Here is an 8748-nt window from a genome sequence, read left to right on the forward strand (position 1 = left end):
CACGTGTTTGATCCAAAAGATCCTACGAGTACAAATTATGTCTTGAGGGAAAGCATGCCTCTTTTAGAATCTTACGCGCCAGACAGGCTAACCGAAAAACAACGTTCGGTTTTAATTACATGGTACAACGAGCAAGTTGAAGCCAAAAAAGGTTTCAACTATGTTGAAGAGTTGATACATTATTGCCGTTTGGACGTTAGGATTTTAAGAGAGGGGTGCTTAAAGTACAGGGAGATTTTTGAGAAGATTGCGGACGTTAACCCTTTTAACACTGCCGTGACAATTGCCGGGCTTTGCAACGCCGTTTTCAGGAAGGACCACCTAGCGCCAAATTCAATTGGAATTGTTCCACCTCACGGCTATAGAATGAAAGACCCTCAATCTAAAGTAGCCATCGAGTGGCTGAGGTGGGAAGCCCATAAGCGCGGGGTCATAATTAAGTCGGCTTTTAACGGTTCCGAACCTAAAATTTTGAACATTAAAGTCGACGGGCTTCTAGTAGACGATCTTGGCGCAGATCAAAAGGTCGTCTACCAATTCCAAGGTTGTTTTTGGCACGGGTGTAGAGCCTGTTTCCCGGTAAACAGAGACCTGGTTTTGCACGGTGACGTCACCCAAACTTTACACTCCCGCTATACTGATACTTTGAACTGTAATAAGAGGCTTAGGGAGCTGGGGTATAAGGTAATCGAAATGTGGGAATGCGAATTCCACAAATTGAGGGAGCAAAAGCCCGAAATTAACACCTTTCTATCTTCCATCCATATCCAAATCGACGCGTGGGAACCACTTAATCCCCGTAACGCATTTTTCGGGGGGCGTACTTCCGCTCTTTGTCTTCATCACAAGGTTAAGCCGGGAGAGGAGATTCGATATGTCGACGTCACTAGTCTATATCCATGGTGTAACAAATACGGTAAACTACCTTACGGCCACCCTACGATCTTGACAGACAACTTCCCACCCATTAACGAGATTGAAGGTTTTATTAAACTGGATATCCTGCCCCCTCGTAACCTCTTCCACCCCGTTTTACCCCAAAAGATCGGGGGGAAATTGTGCTTTGCCCTGTGTCAGCTGTGCGCTGAAAACAAATATCAGGGCGATTGCACACATTCCGACGAGGAAAGAGTTATTAGGGGGACGTTTGTGGCGGACGAAGTCCATTTAGCAGTTAGAAAGGGTTACGTGGTTGTTAAAATCCACGAAGCCTGGTCGTACAAAATATCTCAGTACGACCCCTTAACAAAAAGTGGCGGGCTTTTTAACAATTACGTCAACTGCTTTCTGAAGCTAAAACAGGAAAGTAGCGGCTGGCCTTCTGACGTAGTAACCCAAGCGCAGAAAGATCAATACGTAGCCGAGTACTACGAAAAGGAAGGGGTAAAACTTGATCCTAGCTGTATCGAGAAGAACGCTGGCAAGCGTACCATCGCCAAACTGTGTTTGAATTCGTTTTGGGGCAAATTTGGTGAGAGGACTCGCCTTGACAAGGTAGAAGTCTTTGATGATCCACAGAAGTTCTTTAACTTGTTCTATGACCCAGCAATTGAGGTCAAGACGTTGATACCAGTTAGCGACGACATTTGCGTTGCTAAGTGGTGTTATATCAACGAGATTGACCCAATTAATAAAAATGTCAGTGTTCCGATCGCGGCGTACACCACGGCCATAGCTCGGATTAAGCTTTATTCCTACTTAGAGTGCTTGGGTGAGTCTGTTTTATATACAGACACTGATTCGATACTGTACGTTTACACACCAGGGGGCGTAGAAATCGAAACTGGGAATTTCCTCGGTGAAATGACCAATGAGCTTGAAAAGTACGGACCCCAGGCCTACATCGAAGAATATGCGAGTGGTGGATGTAAGAACTACGCATACCGAGTTGTGAACCCTGATACCGGATCGACAGCCGTCGAGATGAAGGTTAAGGGGTTCCGACTTAACCATACCACCAAAGATTTGGTTAACATGGATAGGTTAATGGGGCTTATAGGCATTTACGAACCGCCGGCGGAACCAATCCAAGTACCAATCCCCAAGCAAATACGCCGAAAGGCTGATCACACTGTTATAAGTGTCGACCAGTCCAAGGTTTACAGAACTGTGGTGGATAAGGTCAGATTGATTGAAGATTTCCGCACGCTACCTTACGGTTATCGAGTTTGAGCACATTCGACAGTATCTGTTTCTGTGAGGGGTCTCTTCTTTTTTTTTATTTATTTATTTATTTATTTATCTAGTCAGTCCCGGTGATATTTATTTATACATTTATTTATCTAGTCGGCATGTATATAAAGTCTAGCCATATTGTTTTTTATCAATATTATCAATTAGTCATTTTCGTCTCGGTGAAATGTCCTGTGATTAACTAATTTTTTTCGTCAATGCTTCCTTAAATATCCCATGTATTTTCGAAATTGCAATTGTTCATTTTCGTGTCGATCTCTTCTATATATATATATATACAAACACTTTACAATCTTTATCTCATTAGTTCGTTGAAAGTCAAAGTGTAAGGTCATGTATCCTTTCTACCATCCTTTTAACATGGTGATAGCAGGCCCGTCTCAAAGCGGGAAAACTCAATTAGTTTTAAAAATATTAGAGAACAGGGAAGCCATGTTTGCCCCTAATATAAGCGAAATACATTGGTTCTACGGTGAATGGCAACCTTTTTTCGAAAGTTTGAGAAAATTTGTGGTTTTCAAACAAGGTATGCCAGATTTATCAGAATATACCGGCGGTAAGCCTTGCCTTTTAATCATCGATGACTTGATGACCGAGAACAAAGGAGAAGTTGGTTCTCTTTTTACCAAGGGAACGCATCATCGCAACTTGAGTGTAATTTATATCGTCCAAAACGTATTCCATCGATCCAAAGACTCTAGAGATGTTTCTTTGAACGCTCATTATCTTATTCTTATGAAATCTCCTAGAGACAAATTGCAAAGTTCAATAATAGCTAGACAAATGTTTGCCGATAAATGGCGTTTCGCTGTCGACGCCTACCGTGACGCTACTAGTTTACCTTTCGGATATTTATTATTCGATCTACACCAAAGATGCCCCGAGAATCATAGACTTAGGACAGGAATATTTCCCGACAACCCTTGCGAAGTTTACATCCCCAAATAATTATAATAGTAGATGGGTGTTTAGCCATCTCTTCATTTAGTCACTATGCCTTATGCCGTTCGGTCACAAAGAAATTTGCTCTCCGTTATTGCCAAATCCCCTCGAAAACAACGTAGAATCATTTTACGTAACGCCAAGAAGCCCTTAATTGACGCCATCGCAGAGTGTGTTGAAAATACTTTACACGGTAACGTTAAATTAAATAAAAGTCAAAAAGCTAGATTAGCTAGGCATTCCGCAAAACTTAGAAAAATTGCTAATAAGAGAATATCTTGGAAAACAAAACGTGATATATTAGTTCAGGAAGGTGGTAGTTTCTTTTCTTTCCTTTTCCCTCTAGTTTCCTCTATTATCGGCGCTATAACAGGAGGTAGTCAGTAAAATATGCAGTACGCTCAGAAAATGCTCCTTGTCCCTAGCTCTACCTTTAAAAGCGACCCCTTTCCACACCCCCAACAACAAGTAGTTTCGGAATTGGACAATGAAATGAATGTTATTTTAGCTCGTAAAGATTTAGACGAAGCTTCAAAATGGCGCTTATACGAACAGACTGTGCAGAGATATAATAATTTACATAATATCGCTAGGCAACCTATACCCACGGTCCCCCAACCAACATCCAACTATTTTAACTTGGCTTGGTTAGACGATATCCCCCTTAAATATATAGGGCATGTACATAGTATCGTTGATCAGATTTCAACTAACCCTGAAAAGCTTAGGTGGACAGATAGTGGGGAAGTTATAGTTAATGATTCATTAATACCCGGCTCGAATATTAGAGATATAGCTTTAGAATTTGTCAAGCTTTCCTCTAACAAAGACCCAAAACCTAGAGGTTTTTACGCATTTACAAACCTACTTTCTAGTTTTTCCCCTCTAACTTCGTATACAATACCCCAACAAATTAAAATCAAAAGAACTAGAGCTCCCAAAGTTAGTGTCAAGGTAGCAGCTAAAAAACTTAAATCTGAGAATAGTCTTGAGGCATCAGCTAAAAAACTTAAATCTGAGAAAAGTCTTAAGACAGCAGCTAAAAAACTTAAAACTGAGTCTCCGAAATGGGTAGCGTACGTAAAATCTCCAAAATTTTAGAAGGTATCTACTTTAACCCTTCCCACCCTGCCAGTTTCGGGGGTGCTGAAAAATTATATTTAGCAGTGAAATTAAAGGGTATTTGTAAGAAACAGGTACTAGATTGGTTAAAGGGAAAAGACGCGTACACTCTACATAAGAGAGTTTTTAGAAAGTTTAAAAGAAACAAGGTGGTTGTAACTAACATAGGAGATCAATATCAGGCGGATTTGAACGACATGCGTTCTTTGAGTCAGTACAACGACGGGTACAAATACATATTAACCGTAATAGATTGCTTTAGCAGAAAAGCCTGGGCCGTACCTTTAAAATCCAAAAGCGGTGTTGAAACGGTTGAGGCTTTTATGTCTGTCTTTAGAGAGAGGGTTCCTAGGAAACTACAAACGGATAAGGGTACTGAATTTAGAAATTCCCAATTACAAGGATACTTGAAGGAGAAAGGGGTTATATTTTTTACAACTGAGAATGACGATATAAAAGCGTGTATGGTAGAAAGATTAAATCAAACTTTAAAGTCACGCATGTACAGGTATTTTACAGAAAAGAATACCAATAGATATATAGATGTTCTAGATGACCTGGTTAAGGCTTACAATAACTCGGTGCATTCCGCGATAAAAATGACTCCTTTGGAAGTTACTGGCACCAATGTCCTTCAGGTTTTTAAAAATGTATACGGAAAGTACTTTAGCGAAAAGAAAGTTTACGGGAAAAAATTAAAGGTGGGCGAATACGTCCGAGTAAGTAGGAATAAGATGATTTTTGAAAAAGGGTACGAGCGAACTTACACAATAGAGGTTTTTAAAATAGTGGGGAAAATTAACAGACGCCCTCCGGTATTCAAACTAGAAGATTTAAACGGGGAACCAATAAAGGGGGTGTTTTACGGGATGGAACTTCAGTCGGTAGTTAGACCCGAGACGTACAAGATCGAGAAAGTAATACGCAAGCGCACTAGTAGAGGACAAAAGGAGCTCTTTGTAAAGTGGCTAGGCTATCCCCCTTCTATGAATTCTTGGATTCCGGCTAAAGATGCAGTCTCCCTTTTACCTAACGCTCCCCAGCAACGCTAGCATGAAAATTTATGACAACAAAAAGACGTCTTCGTACACTACCAAGTTGCCCCAGGCTATAGAACTGATCGGGGATGACTGGGAGGTTGCTCTAGTAGAAGTTTTGTACCCAATGTCCTTTTTTAACATACCCAGTGAGGAAGGTCATGTGCAGGTGGTCTCGCATGAAAATAAAAAAGGTCGGGACGGAAAATCACAGCCTATTGTTAAAGCCGAGGCCTTTATAGTTCCCGGGGGTTATTACAAATCATTAGAAGCCCTACTTAAACAAATAGCTTCCGGGTTAAACGGCTTTCAATACGGTTCAAAGTTTAAATTTGATTCGGATCCCCTCTCTGATTACATTTCTTTAACTATTCAACCTAACGGTATCTTGGCTCTTTCTCCCCCTTTGAAAAGGATATTAGGATTTAAAACCCCAAAAGGCCAAAGTACGTCTTTCTCTTGCCCTTCAGATAAAACCAGCCAATCGTATAGAAGCTCTGTTCCCGCTAATTTAAATTATTATATTCCCGACCAATTGTTTATTTATTCCGATATAGTAGCTAATGAATTTATAGGCGATACGGTAGCCCCGCTACTTCGTATAGTAGGCGTAGACAGCGAAAAGCCTCACGGTTCGACTATAACTAAATCATTTAACTCTCCCCATTACGTTAAAGTTGCTAAACGTTACTTTGATACTATAGACATTGATATAAGGAATAGTTTAGGCCAAGCCGCGTCATTCGAGTTTGGAACGTCGACCTGTAAACTACACTTTAGACCATGCCAAAACCCCAAACATTAGAGTCTCGTTGCGAGTATAGGAGGTATTATTTAGATCAGGTAGGGGGTGGAGGGGTGTCAAAAGTATTTGTCGGGACACCACACCAAAAAGGACACGGAATAGGAAGCGCCCTGAAAGGGTTATTTAGATGGGCACGCCCCTTATTAATTAGAGGTGCAAAGTATCTGGCACCTAGAGCCATTAGTACGGGACAAAAGATTCTTGGTGACGTAATGCAAGGTCAGAATGTGAAAAGTGCCGCGAAAAAGAGATTGCAGGAAACTTATGAGAACATGACTGCTGCACAGCAAGGTTCAGGATTAAAGATAAAGAGACGCAAAGTTAAACGCCTGTCAGTTTATCACCGTCATTCAAAGCAGACGCCACGCGATATATTTAGCTCCTGAAAAAAATCATGTTTTCTCTCCAAGCTCTTAAGAGTGAATTGGACATTTTTGCCCCTGTGCCGATTCAAACTAGTGTCGAACATGCTCAAGGTGTATGGGCCAAACCCTTGGCGGCCATTGGTGATAGCTCTACCCTCGAATACCTCATCTCGGGCAATGGAGATAGCTACATCGATGTAGCCCACACCATGCATTACAACAAAGTCAAAATCACCAACGAAGATGGAAGTGATCTTCCTGATGCCGCCGTGGTAGCTTTCGTAAACAACGCTGGCCACGCATTGTGGAGAACTTGCGATGTTTTCTTGAACAATACCCGAGTTTCTTCAGCCGCTCAAAACTACGCCTTCACTTCTTTTATCGAAACTGTCTCAAATTACGGACCCTCGGCCAAAACATCTCACCTTATGATGGCCGGATGGGAAAAGGACGAAGCCGGAAAGTTCGACGACTTTTCAAATAAAGGTTTCGTCGCTCGAATGGCTAAAACTGCTAAATCGGCCGTGATTGAATTTTTTACACCCGTGTTTAGTGACGTGTTTAATATTCCCGAATATCTCTTAAACGGGGTGGACCTTAAAGTCGTGTTTACTCGCAACAAGGACGAGTTTGCCTTAATGTGTGAAGAAACAGCCACTCTCAAAAACTGTAAAGTGAAGATACTAGACGCTGCACTCGCGGTACGCAAAGTTAAACTCAGTCCTAAAATATTGTTAGCGCATGAAGCAGCGCTTAATAACGGTACTGCCAAATATAATTTTACGCGCACCGAACTTAAAACTAAAACTATCTCTACCGGAAGTAGCACCGAGAGTTTTAACAATATATATCTAGGCCCTCAGCCTAATCGCGTCATTATTGGAATAGTCTCCAATGCGGCGTTCAAGGGCAGTTACGCTCTGAATCCCTTTAACTTTAAAACTTGGGATTTAAATTTTTTGTCTCTGTATCTCGATAACGAACAAATACCTTCGAAACCGTTGACTCCTGATTTCGCTAAAAACTTGTATATACAAGCTTATCAAACATTGTTCGCGGGCACGGGTATTCATTATAAAGACGACGGTAACGATATTACTCCCAACGAGTTTGCCAACGGCTTAACCCTCTACGCTTTTGATCTGACACCGGACCTATCGGCTAGCGAAACAAACCACTGGAACCCCGTTAAGCAAGGACAATTAAGATTGGACATGGGATTCGCTAAACCTTTGCCCGAAGCCGCAGTCTGCATTGTATACGCCGAATTTCAAAGCATGATTCAAATCGATAAAAATAGAAACGTAATTGTAGATTATTAAAAATGTCAGCAACTACCACCGTAGACTTGATTCTCGCTTTATCAGATACGCCCAACTTTTTGGGTGTTTTCGCGTAAAATAGGTTACCTAAGGTTACCAAATATCCCGCATCGTTAATTATAAATTTAGATCAGCACTATGAAAAGGGGTCTCACTGGGTATCGGTCTTTATAGCCGGAGCTCGTGTAGGCTATTATTTCGATAGCTACGGTTTGCCACCATTTCTGCCTAGTATAAGAAGATTTTTATCTTTAAACTGCAGAAAATGGACTTTTGGTAAGCGACAACTTCAGAGGTTAGAAAGTAGCGTATGTGGGCAGTATAGCGCCCTCTATCTTATTCATAGAAGTAAGAAGAAAAGTACGAAAGCTTTCCTAAAAGCTTTTACCGCAAATCGAAAAATTAACGATATGAAAATTGCTAAACAATTTCAAAATCATATACGGCGACTAAAAAAGTGTAAAAGGAGCTTATTAACAAACCGTGTGGTTGCCTGGTGGTAATGCGTCCAGCTCTGTGTTGTTTCAACAACATTTGAGTTTCCATTCCAGGGTTCGACTTCCTACCAACGGCGCTTTATTAGTCCGGTATAGAAAAAAACATCTTCAGATACGGCTTGAATCAAGTTTAAGGAGGTTTTTTTTTAAATATTTAACCAATTTATTATTAATTTAACTTAATTATGTATGTTATTATCACGCTAATTAAATGTTTTTGATTTAAAATCCGATTGTTTTACAACTAGCATAAGCCTAGAATAACCTAGCATAAGCCTATCTTTCAGGATCTACCATAGCATAAGCCTAGCATAAGCCTATCCCTACAGGTATCATCCAAGTGACGTCATCAAAAATTAGACGCGACGTCATCAAGAAAACCACCACCAGGCGGCTCAACAATTCAAATTTCCCGCCAAAACCATCACGTGATGGAATTTTAGTGTGAAAATGAAACCGACAGAG

Source organism: Phalangium opilio, unplaced genomic scaffold (assembly GCF_054372755.1).
Source record: "Phalangium opilio isolate 3A_F unplaced genomic scaffold, DU_Popi_V2 ptg000037l_1, whole genome shotgun sequence".
In the NCBI taxonomy this organism is placed as follows: domain Eukaryota; kingdom Metazoa; phylum Arthropoda; class Arachnida; order Opiliones; family Phalangiidae; genus Phalangium; species Phalangium opilio.